This window comes from Ambystoma mexicanum, chromosome 7p (assembly GCF_040938575.1).
Source record: "Ambystoma mexicanum isolate Mex_15411 chromosome 7p, UKY_AmexF1_1, whole genome shotgun sequence".
Classification (NCBI taxonomy): Eukaryota; Metazoa; Chordata; class Amphibia; order Caudata; family Ambystomatidae; genus Ambystoma; species Ambystoma mexicanum.
The window spans coordinates 307,004,167-307,018,428 of record NC_090939.1 but is presented as its reverse complement, the minus strand read 5'-3'; positions in this window follow the sequence as shown (position 1 = coordinate 307,018,428).

Sequence of the window (14,262 nt, the reverse complement as noted above, 5' to 3'; positions counted from 1 at the left end):
CTGCTGCTCTAATCAATATAATACGCCAGCTTTATACGTCCAACAGGACGAGTGTACGTTTTGGGCCTGGTGCCAATCTGACACAACCCTTCGATGTTGAGAAGGGGGTTAGGCAGGGCTGTGCCCTGGCACCCCTCCTCTTCAACATATGTTTACAAGAAATTATAGACTCATTACTAAGGGAGTGCCAAGATTGCCCAAAAATTGACTCCAATAAGTACCCAGCCCTGTTCTATGCGGGCGATGCGGTTCTTATAGCTACATCTCTGCAAAGCTTGAGGAGGTCCCTATCTGTAGTTCTGAAAAATGTAACAAGCTGGTCCTCAGTTTGAATGTTGAAAAATCAAAGGTGATGGTTTTTAGACCTAATTCAGAGAAAACTAGATCACTAAAGGTCGAAGTTGAGGGCTCTCTGCTGGAACAGGTAGATTTTTACGATTTTATGGGACTGATATTTGAGGATTCTGGTGGTTGGAGGGACCAGATTAATAAACCCCCTCTCATCCCCAAAGAAGCTTGGGGGAGCCATCTTGGCCTTCCATGCAAAACATGGGAGTGTTGGGGTTTCTTCTGCTTTGGACCTATTCCAAATCCCTGATGCCTTGTATGACTCAGAATTGTGGGGGAATAGTAATATCTCAAAGATTTGATATCTTTTTAAAGAAACTGTTGTTGCTTCCAGTTAATACCCCTACAGCCTTGCTTTCACTGCAGCTTTGCGGTATACTGGTTGCTGTTCAAATCTGACCTAGACCAGCCCCCTTTTTGGCCAGACTGTGGAAGCAGTGTGGGCTTGAAAGGTACCGTAACGCAGTAGATCACCTTTTAGTCATGGTGGGTGGCAAGAATCTATTATGGGCATCTCATGTCAGGACCACATTTCGGGACCTTATCCTGATAGACTTGCGAAACTATCCCACTGTTGTAAGGCCGTCAACGATATAGAGTATCAGGGTAAAGATCAGGCAGAGAGGTAACAATAATGTGTTGCTCAATGCCTCACGCTTGAAACTTGGCTTTGATTATCTCAATCAGGGGCATCAAAAGGGGACAAGCAATACTTAGATGAAATTTACCCAGCCTATGAAAAGTCTTTGCTTTTATGCTTTTGTATGAGGATCCTCCCCTCAGCTTCTTTTACATAAAACTGGTTGCCTGCTAACACGAGTATGTTCCCTCTATGTGAGGAGGGTATTGAACAGTTTTACATTTCCTGTTGTTTTGCACTAGAACAATTGACTTGAGAAAAAAGTATTTGTTGGCAATGCTGAGAGAAGTCGGGGTCCGAGACACTGATAGCGCTGTAAAACTTCTGAGCCAATGTACAGATATACATGTTGCTTGTACAATGGCACATAGAGCCAGGCTACTCAGTGTGTAAACTTGAGCACAGTTATAATGTGCCTAATAAGAATACTGATGCCACACAGAAGAGGCTGTGAGCTACTGACTCTCCTCTTCCTTTTTTATTTCTTTTTTTATTAGTTTAAAGTTCAAATTGGTTAATTAAATCCTTATACACTATAGCATATGCAAATACAAATCAATTATACAAATGCTTAAAAACAAATAAAACAAAGATAAAACATTATTACAATGATTATTCAACACTCATATATTATTTTAATCGAATGGGAGTTCTTCCTGTCGGGTACATATTCCATATTTGTATTAATCCATATGTACTAACCAGCAAATTATGTGATAGAGGCTATACGTACTTCCTTCTATCGTTAACAAACACCAGTGAATACAATAATAACACATTATCACATATTAAAAAAGGTTATTATCCATTAACATTGCTCCCTTCCATATATAGAAAGCTGCCCCAATATATACCATATTCTCAGCCTCATAGATGGTCGACCAAAACTGGTCAGATGATATCATATTTAAATTGCTCACCAGATTGCTGTATCCTTTCTACTACGATTCTTGTAATTGTATACACTTCGTGAGTATATGTTTAGTGGTTTCTACTTCAATATTACAATGTCTACAGCGTCTTTCTCACCAGGCTGTCCTCATCCAGATCCCTGTATATTCTTTGTATGGGAGAATATTAAAACTTAATTGGATAATAAATCTCACCATCTCTCTATTTCTCATTTTTAACAGGTAGCCTCTGGGTATGGCAGGTTTTAAACCCTGTAAAGCATATGCTCCATTTTGTTTCATTGTGTAAAGATATGACAATTTCTTGCCCAGATCCCATATTGTTGCTTTTTTCTTTAGATATTCAAATAGCATGTAAACCTCCTCTTTCTCAGAGGAAGCATTCATACCTATTTATTTTAAAAAAGAAAGTACACTAGCTTTTAAGCTTTCCATATAGGTGTTCATTTTTCCTTTCCCATTCCAGTTTTTACCAATAAGTCTCATTAGGCTCTCTTCCTCCCCCTCCCACATCACAATCCTAAAGTAAAGTTTACAACACCTTATTTTCCACAAAGTCTCCAATGAGGTTTACCCCAGCTCACACCTTATCGCCCCTATCGGAGTGGCCCCAGAGAGGCCCAATAAGGGTCTCCACAGCTTCCCTTCTAGTTTCCCTAGATTAGTCATCTATGTTCCCTCCACAGTTTCCAAGGCATAATGTGCCCCAGGTATGATACAACTTTTATACACTTCCAAATAACCTTCAACGGAATAGCCACCCTTACTTGATATATACTTTCGTATAACAGTGGAGTTCTTCATAACTTTGGATTCTACCATTCCCTGGAAAAAATTCCTAGGGGGATTGGAATACCCAAGTAGGTGTAGATGACCACCACCTCCAATATTACAGAGTTAATATGCCATCTCCTCTTCTGTTTTCCCACTAGACCTGATTCTATGGATTTCGCTGATTTTACTCCACCTACCCTACATGTTGTTATGGGTATAATATCTGTGGGCCATCTCCCAGCCTAATTTGCCACTCATCAAAAACCAATTTCAAGTTCTGTTTCATTCTGGTAAAGCGCTTGCACTTTGTAGTGAATACTCGTTGATTTTATATGCGTTTTTTAATCTAGCACTTGGAAATGTCAATGCGGCTATGTTTAATCATGAACTCATTGTCTTTTATAAGTATGCCTTTTTAAAAAAAAATATTTTTCATGGTTGAATAACCGAAATAAAGTTTATGATGAATATGACATAATACATCAGAGAGGCGGAAAAGAGAAAAGGACAGGGTGGAACTTCTCCTTATCACTACTAAAAAGCATGAAACCAGTCAATATTAAATGAATAAAATACAAAATAAATAGAATCTTTAAAATGTAGATAAAGCATAATTGCACATTATATAGACCTGCAGTTGATAACGATGGCTCGATGGGTCTCATGGTTAGGTACTAGAGGGAAAGACATCAGGTGATTGTGTAATAGCTACTTTCACTAATTCAGGCATAACAAGAAAAATGTTAAACTCCATTCTTCCTGCAAATACAGCAGCAAGGGTGATTAGGATTTGTCTTCTCGCATATGTTTATCAAGACAAGCATGGCAGTGTCCAAAGGCGACCACATCTCAAATTTCTCAACCGGTTTCAACGTGTATACAATTTTTTAAGTAACGTCTTCATCAGGAGATACAAAATTTGCACTAAAAACCAGGGGTGTTGCTAGGTCTGGAAAAGACCCGGGGCTGTGCTGATGTCGGAGCTGTCGGGACTAGGGGCTAGCTAGCCTTTTGGCTGTAGCTCCTGAGATTCTATCCGGGGCTACAACCAAAAGACCAGGGGCTATAGCCCCCTTAGCCCCCCCCTAGCAACGCCTCTGCTAAAAACACTAACTAATGGTCTGAATACTTTGGAGCCGTGGCATTCTAATTTCTAAGTGACTTTAGTTACATCTACACTAGTGAACTGCTCGTCCATCTGCAGTGTATTCTTCCGAAAACACAGTGTAATTTAAAGTTTGGGCATGTCTCAGATCGATTTGGTAAATATAAAACTAAATTTAAATATAATTAAAATTCTTTTTGTTTCTGTCCCCGAAAAAATGTTTGGGTCACGCAAGCATGCTTACTTTGACTTTATATCTTGCATGCATTTTCGGTTCTCAATTTATGCATATTCTTTGTTTTTCTAAAGAATACATGCTGGCTCTCAAAGATTATGTTTGGGATAAGACATCTTGCTTTCACGACCTTACTTTCGTCCCGCGGTCAATCCTTTTTCTATTTCCATTGAACTGCTTGTTTAGGTCATGGCAGCATGTAAATCGTGGAGTCACGTGACATTTCTCATGCTCATATGACCGAATCGGACGCTATTTATTTTTTAGCATTGCCGGTATTGGCCGACCAAACAAATTTTGGTAAGAAGAGGCATCATTAAGTCGGATGATTCATTCTGTCGATTTTGTAATGATAAACTAACCAAAGAAAGTTTGAAACATCTTTTAATAGAATGTACGGCTTTAAAAATGCAGAGAAAAGACATTATTGATAAATTAACAAGACATCACTATATAAGACGCTCAAATGATGAATTATGGAATGAGCTATTTGCGACTCCAAAGATCACAGTAAGAATAGCTACTATTCAATTCCTAAATAAGCATCTATGCCCAACTTGTCTAAGTGAGTAATTGATTGCTTTCTTTATTCTGATTATATGATCAATCATGCTAATCACATATGATATTGTACGATGTTTTATCTGTTGAATTGGCATACTTTGCCTTTTATTGTATGTGTTTTGTATAAAAGTAATTATGTTTGAAAGGTTAATTTAATTAGCCATTCCAAACTAAATAAAAAAAAAAATTGCCGGTATTGTGTCGTGGTACTCCTGTGTCTACCTGACTGAGCTTTTCCTCGCCAGCGGGCTGTTTTTCCGTTAGACCATCTGTTGCAGGTAAGCAAGCTCGCGAAAAGGCAGTGACGTTCTTTTAGTACAAAATAGAAATTTGTTTTCATTACTACGAGGCTGGGACATAAACTGTGACACTCTCACCCTTTGATTTTTGGCAGTAATGAAACTGCTACGCTATATTTAACCTATGGAGCATTATAACATGCACATTTTGTCATTCAAGTTAATTTTAAATGTCACTCGCTTCATTGTATTCATTCATTTTTTCTCATATGGATACCCTGTAGCTTTAGCAAAACTTTTGCTTATTTGGTTAATCCATTTAGATTCTTCTTAAATTGGAATATTGGGCCTTTCTCATGTTAGGTTATACTTACTGGCATAAACTGACAGGACTGTTCTCCTTTCATTATATAGAGACGCTGTATACCAGTGTGGGTTTGAAACCTTCTCACGTTGAGCCACTACGAGAACATCAAGTTGGGCTATAAGACTCTTGGAGGAGCTATTATGTACTTCTATTCATTTTTTCTGCAATTAGACATATTAGGTAAGACAATTTTTTGGTTTTTCTGGTTCACTCTTTCTTGACGAAAATATGACTTCCTAATTCTTTGCGAATACATTACAGATTGGACTCCCATGTTAGTTTAGCGACCATATGAGCAGTTAAACACACCGGGACGCTGTTAATCTAAGTGGCAGCTGTTCCTGCTATTCATAATAGGAGCTTTGTGTTGCCTTCCTTCTTCTGTTTTAAGGTTAGTTCCTTAAACATCACTTTTTGGGACGATTGTATAATTTAAGTAAGCCACAAAGATCTGACATGATTGGGCCTCACTGAGCCCTTGGGGGTCAGCTATAGCCTCAGGCTTGTAATGCACTTGCCCTTTTAATGATTGGTATACTTTGGGGGTCAGTTATGGCCGCAGGCTTGTAATTCAATTGCACTTTAAAATATTGATATGCTGGTTGACCATGACTTGTACCCACTGCACTCTAGGGCACCAATTTGTGAGGGTAGCACGTTCTGTCTGACACCCCCCCTTGGCTCCCCTTAGAGATATGCACTCATGGAAGAAGCAGGTTGCTTTTTTTTGTTCATAATTGTTTTTAAATGGTGGATTTATTGTCAATTCGGGGTTCTACCTTATGTCACCCTTCGAGAATAGGGGTCTCATGTGTTTATGCTTCCCTTCCTTTTGAGAGTGCACATTTTGTATCTCCTGATGAAGATGTTACTTAAATAATGTATACAAGTTGAAACCGGTTGAGAAAGTTGAGATGAGGTCGCCCTTGGACAGTTTTGTGACCCATCCCAACCATTGACCGCTTGTATAATCTATTGTGGCCACATATATTGACTGTACATCTTTTTTCTATAATAATTAAATTGATGAATTGTATGTTATGATTTTTTTATAGGTTTGTATCTTATACACATTGTTGCTTGTTATGGTTGTATGAATGCATGATGGACGCATGTGGACAAATGAATAAACGATTGAATGGTACGAATTTTATTTAAATTTGTGTCTCTTAATTAATTTTTCCTGCTATGTAAATTGTAACTTTAGTTCCGAATAAATCATGATTCAACTCATATATTAAAATAATGTATCGGGTTTAATAAAATCCTTTGATACTTTGTCTTTAAATTGCATCCTCTGGACTTCTTTTCCGAGATCATTTTTTATACTAACACCCTAACCCAGAGTGTGGGGTCCCCTGTGGCTTTCAGAGAAATATATACTCTATTATACCTTGGACATTTTTATAATAACACTGGATGTTGCCTGGAGCTTCACTCTTGTGGATTTTGGAATACGGTACTATTGTTTTCAAATGTTTTTGTTCAAACTATATGAAAAATAATTTTACTTGTTGAAGTCTTAACGTAATAAGCAATCTTGTTGTATACATTTGTCGGGGCATATTGGCTACAAAACAAAGATAGTTGTTCCATTGATGTGCATCCAGAAATGTTTTTGTGTTGTAATTACAGACAATGAGGCAGAAAAAAAATGACTTACTTGACGTCTGTAACCTACAAAAAAAACTATTTGAGTACTACTTTGTAAACTACATTAGTGGTTCTACCTTCAGGTGCTAGCTATATGATAGCAAATGTCATTTTACATTTCTGTTTAGTTTTGCAAATGTTATTCAACAAGCACTGTACTGCAGTGCAGCTAGTAGTTTTTCACATGTACTTAAGTTTCCATTAGCATTTCAATTCCTTTATTGGGACACCACAAAGGTGGGCTCCTCCATATCAAAGCAACAATTCCATCTTAATGTTTAATACAATTGGAGTACTACTGCCTTAAATAGAGAGGTCAGTATTTTCAAATAAAAAAAACTATTACAATAACAAAAATGAATTCAGTTTTACCATTACCAGCAACATGTACTGCAAGATGTATGTTCTTTCTTGCAAGCTGGGACTCACAAAGGTTGTCTTTTTTACACACACACACACACACACACACACACACACACACACACACACACACACACGCGCATACGATGAGCAAACACCAATTGCAGGTGTAGCTTTATTTTTCCCATTCTGATTGAAAGACTATAAATACCAGCATGCAAAGTAATGCTAACTGAAATAAATGTAAAGAAACACAGTGAGAAAGAAACAATCATAGCCCAAGCTTTGTATAACATGGTGTGCTTATTTATGCACCCTCCCGTTTCTAATCAGCCATCATTTGCACCCCTTGTTGACAATGGCCACAACACACATTTCCACATTGCATTTGCTATTGATAGTTAACCCCTTGTTGGGGCAATGCCCCAAGCCCTTAAAGTCCAGATGCAAACCCTCCTCTCACCGTGCACACATCCTTTGACTGTTTGCTTTGAAGGAATAGGAGAGGGAGAAGGCAAAGGAAGAAGCCCCGGGACTTACACTGATTTTGATGTCGAGCTACCAGTGGTTCACGATCAACTGGTTGGAGATCCTAAATTAGACACAAGATCTTTTGCTAATGGTCTTAAATTGTATCTTGGTTAATTGAGTGGAGTCTCCATTCCATAAATCCAGAAATCCCAATTATATTCCACGGAAGTACACCGTCATTAGCCATCAGGGGAAATCAACAATTGATGACTTTTGTCTTTTAGTTGAAAAATGAAGTGTTATATCTTATTTCTGGGTGATGAATGATCTGTTTAGCGATCATCAGGCCAGAGCGATAAAAGTAAATGGGATTCATAATGGTGTAATATGTGAGGATGTTCGGTTTACTCAAAACATCTTGCTAACATCACCCCAAAAAAGATTCAGATGGGATTCTAAGTTTTGTGAGAATATTAATGGTAAGATAATTATGCTAAACAAATTTGATTCATATAATTCACGACACCACAGCAAGTTCTGAACCAGTATTGGAAGCATATCATATTCGTGTGTCAACTATCACAAGCAAGTTTTTAAAAACAAATAATCATCAGAAAAACATTAAAAGGATTGATTGATTTGATGTTAAGTGTAGATTGGCTAAGGGTTTTTTACTTTTTTTCTTTTAACTAAATCTACCGCTAGAAAGAGAGATGAGATAGTGAAAGCTCGAGCAGAGTACAAAATGCACTGACCGAATGCAAGACTGAACTAGAAGAGCTAATTAATGATGCAACCAAGCCATATTCCAGGAATTTTTGAAAAATTGTAAATAAGGGTCCAGAATGTAAATCTGGATTTAACCCACTGAATGTGCATATTTTAGGCCTGAAAGGCTTGGGCAATTTAGCTTGTTTGTCATTTCTGTCTACCATTGTGTATCTCAATCTTGCTTTGAAACTTAATATTACCACAATATTATATACCACTTCATTCCACCTAATGTTTTGATACTAGCTGTTACTATTATCAAATGCATTCATAGCCAATATGTTGAGGAAGGATGTAGGGCTGTCCCAGGAACATGCCAGGGACTCAGACCTTACCATTTTAAAACGTCTGTCAACATTGATCACTGTTTCCAACCAGTTATTTTCTCTAATCACTGTTTCTCTAATCACTGTTCAAATACTTTCATACCCCAAATTATCTAGCATGGATTTTTACTGAATTAATTTTACATATTTCCTGCCTCAATTATACGCTATCATGCACCCCTTCCCTCACTCCCAAAACCTCTTCAAAACCTAGTGCTGGCAAATCAACTATTTCCTGCCTGTATCATATAATTAGAACATAGTCTTCTGAGAAAATTGTTCAACAAACAGAAATAACATTGGCTTAGCATTAACATTCTTTTGTAAAACAGGTGTTTAAACAAAATCACTCATTGAATCCAGTTACAATGTCAAGGATATGTTGCCTTGCAGCATTTTGAACGACATCATTGAATTTAAAATAAATCAGTAATGCCTCAAAGCAAATTATTTTCTTTTTATTGCTTCAAGAAAATACAATTATGAGTGTGGTGTGGGATAAACCCAAGAAAGCATTACTTTCTAAATACATCACCCAACTTCAGAAAGGCATACAAACTTCCTAAACTAGTTGAAACATCATTGTACTTGGATGCAGTTTCCAAATCCCTACATTTCCTGGGTGTGCCTGACCTACTTTTCTGAAGCCTGTGTGAGTTCTGCCTCAAGGGGGGAAAAACTGAATGATGACATTTATGGCACAGTGGTAATGATGCTAATAAACGTTTGAAATATTACATGTTTGTTCTGCTATAATTTCCAGTATAATGTCTTTCAATAGCAGCAAAGCAATGGAAATTGACATTAGCATCTGGTGCCAACACAGAAATGTTGCTACAATGCCAGGCAATAGAGCACTATCGCAATGGAGAAAAGTATTGCAACAACATCTGACTATCAGGCCCAGGTACCTGCTCACCCTGCCACACACCTGCACTGTCTCCTGAGAATCTGTTGTACTGGGGTCTGTAACTGTAAACCTACAGCCCCCCCCCCCTTTTTCTACACTTATCAGAAACACCCTGTCTGTTGCCTCAAGCCTAGCACTTGCCACTTGCTGGCTGCACTACCGCTATTAGTTGATTTTTATTTATTTATTTGTATTCCTTTGCTCAGCACTTTCCACTTCTCCCCCTCCCATGCACTACCCCCTTTCCCTTTCCCATGCACTTGGCATTCTCAATGTCACTGGGCCTAGTAAGATCGTTGTTTTGTTCTCCGCTGTTCTCCTCCGTTGCCTTGTCGCGCTCTGAAACACTTGTGTGCGAGAACGATACAAATAAAATATCAATATCAATATCAACATTAGACTTGAACAACCAGTGGATCAATGACATTTGCACTCCCTGACCATTTATATTTTTCATAGATTTTGCATTTTCTTAGATTCTGTGCAAAAGTGAATTACATATTGGCTTCCACTGTGGAATAATAACTCATCACAGAATCAATGTATGTGATTGGGCTCCTGAAAATAAACAACTAGCCCCAACATTATATATTGATGTATTGCAAGTGTTCTTTGAGCATTGCAAACAGATTTAACTGATTTAGAGCAAAGTACTTGCATTTCTGAGCATCAGTTGTCAAACTGACATGGCAAGTAATGGTGCAATAGGAGTTTCAGTGGAAGACCTTTGGCTGTGGAAGAGCATTGGACCTTCTGGGTGATGAAGGCTAGTTTACAGGATACAGGAGTGTTAGTCAGTGTCCCTGATGGCCACAAAAGGCCCTGTGGTTAGGTCGTATGTGTTGTCATAAATATATGGGTCTTTAAGGCTTTTCTAAAATGGTGTGAGCAGCTGCCAAAAAAAATCTGATGTTCAAGGGAAATAATTTCATAACTTGAGTCCAATCGGTCGCCAACCTTTTATGGAATAAAGGGAATCTTATAAAATCGAAATATTACTCAGAGGAGATACACAATCTCTTTAGTACTGTGTCTTCCAAGCACCTTAAACAACTTACATTCACCTAGTTCAGCTCATAACACTTTTATTGTACAAGACATAAACCAGTGTTGAGGTGGCAAAATTGCAGGAGGGGTGAGCAGCTCAATGGAACACTATCCCGAGATACTCTCACTGACTCAGAAAACGATGGGCAATTAATGAGCTCATAAGTGCTGTTGCTAGCCTGTACATCTGTCTCCCATGGTTAGCACTCTGATAGCTCAGTAGCAGAATCAGAAACAGTAGCAGTCACAAAATATTTAAGGTGAGCCTGACTACGAGGGGAGATCATGAGCAAGAACGTGCTGGTAATGTTATTACCTAACTCCCTCACAGATCATGAGTTCTGGGCAAACTGTGGGCTGATTTTAGTTATAGTAGTCTGGACAAAATTGCAGCTGGATGATTTACATGGCTATGAAGGAACTGGTTAAGAGCGAGCATAATTGCTTCATGAAAAGGTGACAAGTTAAAAATCATACTAGCGTAGTATTCGGCAAACAATATCTATGAAAGAACATCAATCTATATATTCTGGTACATTTCATTGATGAGCAAAACACGTATGATAATGAGGAATTGCCATTTATGTTCAAGATCATATAAGGATTTGCTTGGGAGACTATTTTGTGAGGGATATTTGGATAATACATGAGCCAAAGTGATTATTGGTGGTGAACAGAATGATGTTCCAGGTATTCTTGATTGCAAATTGGATCTGGCATAGATGCCCATTAACCAGATTTGTTTTTAATCTGCTAATTGATGTTTTGTTGTATCAGATATGCACAGAAGAGTCAGTACTATCATTACATTGCAATGATGCCCACAACAAATATCTGCTATTTGCAGATGGTGCACTGTTTTTTTTAAGAGACCCCTATAGGTCAATAGCTAAAACATTGAGCAAAATTAAAAGCTTTAACAGCCTGTCAGCATACAGGGTAAATTGGCAGAAATTACAGTTCCTGCAACTCTCAAAGGGATGTAAAGGGAAAGATTTTGCACTATGGCAGATTAAATGTAATATGCCTGCCATTATTTTTCAGAGAGATGTGAAGAGGATCTTTCAAGCAAGCATTGCCCCAGATAAAGCAGGATTACATAGTTTTGAGGCAAGGTTAATGTATTTAATAATATTATATATCACAAATTCCGATATCTGCTCGGGGCTCTGTTAACAGCATTTTCTAGAATGTAGCTGGACAAAGGTAAATATGCTGTCAGAAAATTGTCTGTGGGTACAGGACAAATATCCAGTTTGATCTAAACTAGATATGTCTTTAACAACAAATAAAGGAAAGGTTTGCTTCATAGGTGATCAACTGATCCAAAGAAGTTTCCTGCTTTTAGAGACTGTGCAGTGTGGGCAAAAAATAGACGCAAATCCATATCTTGCAATTGATAGATGTGGAAAGAAGATTGATGGTCTGAATGCCACATAGGTCTATACTATGCATTGAGGCCAGGCCAGGTCAAATGATCAATACTGCTGGCGTTCTGAGAACCAATAAGGAAATGGATGAGGATATCAAAGACATTTGAAGGACACCCATACTTGTATCTTTAGGATGTCCTGTTAACCAAAGATGATAACACTTCCAAACATGGTTTATAGATTCCTTAAAGCTTTGGGGATATCAAAAATTAAATCTTGAGATTTCAATAAAGAATCTCCTTTTATGTGAATGATCTTCTGGTTTTCAGGTGAAGTGTAATGAACACACTCCAAGAATGATCATACCACTGTGGCCTTAAAAATAACTGTGAAGAGTCTGTTTTATTTGGAGTTCTAAGTGGTTATGACATTATGAAAGGGGACCCATGTAATTGATTGGGCATCACAACTACCCAGGAAGGTTCAAACATCCTGTGAATTGATTTAGAATTAAGGCAAGAGATGTGCTCAGAATTTCACTAGTAACCTATGAATTAACTCGATTTAATTGCCTGAACAAAGAGCGTTAACAACTACATATTGCAACCCTTCTAAAAGAGAAAATCTTTTCAGAGATCATTAAAATGGGTTGCACCCACAACTCGTGAGCAAATTGGGAACTGGAAAATAGGTGATACAGGATGGAGAGTCAACATCAGAGACAAAACAGGACGTGCAGTGTTTAAGCGATATGTGAATGAAGTAGATGAAAAAAATGAAAGGATGATCTCTGCGGTATTCTGGATGACAGAGGGCATATGAAAAAGAACTGCAACACATAGAAAGTTATAGTAGTGAACATGTTTTGGGAATGCATTCACATTAGAGGCTTCTGGGAGGAAAGCGAGGAGAGGATTAACTCAGTAAAAGGTAACATCTTCGGTTGATAAGACACTAATACAAATATGTAATTTGCCAGAATGGGAAAGTAGAGCTGAGTAGGAGAAATTATGGATATTTCTGGCAGTGGCATGTGTATAAAGGACACTATTAAGGAAATTAATGTTGAGGCACATATGCAGAGTTCATGCTTGTCTAGAACATATGACATCTTGATCATCTCTTGAGAAGGCCACCTTGAAAATGTGTAGTGAAACACACCTGTAACAAACTATGTAGGATGTTATGGTAGAGTTGTTTTGGCAAGATGGAATGAAGGGGTGGAGGAAGTGTTTGATAAGTACCCCCTTCCAGAACTCAAACTTGTTGCTTTATTCTTTTGCCCAAAATCATAATTTGTGTATTAAGTATATTTGTTTTAAAATTAAAACCTGTATACACATTTAATTTTTGAATAACATATATAAATACAACCAGTGACATATAAAATCAGTAATTCTACCCGCATAATCTTTCCATGATACAAGGGAAACAACTTACACATCGTATATTACAAATTACATGTATCATGCTTCCAATAGCAACTGGTGTTTTCATGACAAGCTGACTGTACAAAAAAGTCAATTTATTCACAATGATCTAAAATCCATGAAATATGCTTGGTATACCCCCTTTATAGAGTGCACAAGTGCAATAATCATAGTTCTGTTGTTTCTAGAAAACAATAAACCCCATAACAATTCTGCACCATCCACTGATATGTCAAATAAGAATGTCTGAATCCATTGATCTCTAAGGATTCTGGTTTCTTGGCATTCTACAATAGGATGTTTCCAAAACTCACAGTTTACCAACAGAGTCGTCACAGTCTGTACCCATGAAGTAACCCTCTCCGGGGTCCTAGTACGTACAAGGTATATAATATTTTAAACCGGGATCAAAGGTATGTTGGTCTAACAGTATGATCCGGGAATAGCAGTACATAACACAACAACTTATTGAATTGCTTGTTTGCACATGTATTATCGTATACCTTGTATTTTACATTGGTTACACCAAGCCCATAACTTGACTTTAATTTTAACTGAATTGGGATTGGTTAGCAATTCATTGCAAATGGTTCCTATTTTTTCGAAGACTGCTAAAGATCTGAAATGCAAGTTGTTCAGCGGTCCTGAAGTACCTGCTAAACTGATGTTACCCAGGTCCACAAATAGAGATTGCTTGATTGGATTCAATATTTTATTAAGCAGCATTACCTTCTTATA